General features: G+C 28.8%; 1 long non-coding RNA gene across 1 annotated transcript in view; it reads left to right on the forward strand.

Annotated features, from left to right (window-relative positions):
- The window catches only part of LOC111627111, an 18,488-nt gene extending 17,781 nt beyond the window's left edge, over nt 1-707 (forward strand). Inside the window, exons 2-3 of the long non-coding RNA XR_002756978.1 lie at nt 128-231; nt 322-707. This is a non-coding gene — a long non-coding RNA (uncharacterized LOC111627111). The remainder of the gene's footprint in view (nt 1-127; nt 232-321) is intronic.
- The last annotated feature ends 428 nt before the right edge of the window (nt 708-1,135 follow it).

Here is a 1,135-nt window from a genome sequence, read left to right on the forward strand (position 1 = left end):
TATGGTGAGAAACGTTTAAAATCTAAGTTTAAAATTAAAAATTTCATAAATTTTAATTTAGAGTATAAAGAAATTTATTTATAACTTTTTATAATAGTTATACTAAAATTTAATTATTTTAAAATAGCCTAAACTACTATATAGCGGGTATTGCCGTAAGCGAGATAGATGCACAGTACTCGAATGTCTGTTTTCGTGAATGACAAATGTTTAGGTTAACCTTTGGAGGGGGTAATACTTGTTAATGCACATGCAATTTTTATCAAGAAATTCTTTTAGGAACAAAAATAATGGTATAAAATTAATGGCAATTTTCTACAGCCTACTTAAAGAAAAAAAATTATCAAGATTAAATGAAAATAGAAGGTTGTAACGAAGAAAGCAGAAAAAGTTTTCTGTATTACAGTTAGCAAGTTGTAAAGCAAAAGTAAAATTAAAACTGAAATTGAACCTTTCGATTCTAACAAAACCGAAACAGCAACAAGAGGGTGACGTCAAACACATTTCGACATTTTTCTGTTAATATAAAATGGTTGCATAAGTATCTAAGCAATCATCTGAGACTATTTGAAATAGAGCCTAAATCCACGCGGAATTTCGTTTTACGCCATAACCGCTGAATGCAGCGACTGCGTAAAATAATACTGTATCGTAGTTTAATTCGTATATCGTGTTTCATTATAAGCACTGATATCAATAAACTAATATAAGCAAGTAAATTAAAATGAAATTTTAAATAGTTGGAATAAAAAATATCCAGAGAATTAACATAAGAAATTTCAAACCGACAATATATTCAAGTACGAAATTCTTTACTTAAAAACATTTAAATATTCAAAATATATATACCGTTGTAATTTATTCTCAAAGAGTGAAACGCAAAGAATTTTCTTATGTCTAGATCAGTGTTTCTCAAACTCTAACGAATCGTCGCCCCCTTCAACGTAGTATCGCCCCCTTCAATAAAACTGTTACGTAGTATCGTTGCTTCACTACAAAATTCCGATGCCGAGGGACAAGGCTAACGCCAAATTCGTACTGCATTGAATAGACTAGTGACTAGTATAATGTTATTTGTTTAATTATTGTAAGATATAACGAATAAAATATCTAATTATTCTTAATATAATATTTT

The sequence above is a fragment of the Centruroides sculpturatus genome, unplaced genomic scaffold (assembly GCF_000671375.1).
Source record: "Centruroides sculpturatus isolate CEXI.00-Female unplaced genomic scaffold, Cexi_2.0 scaffold334, whole genome shotgun sequence".
Taxonomy (NCBI): Eukaryota; Metazoa; Arthropoda; class Arachnida; order Scorpiones; family Buthidae; genus Centruroides; species Centruroides sculpturatus.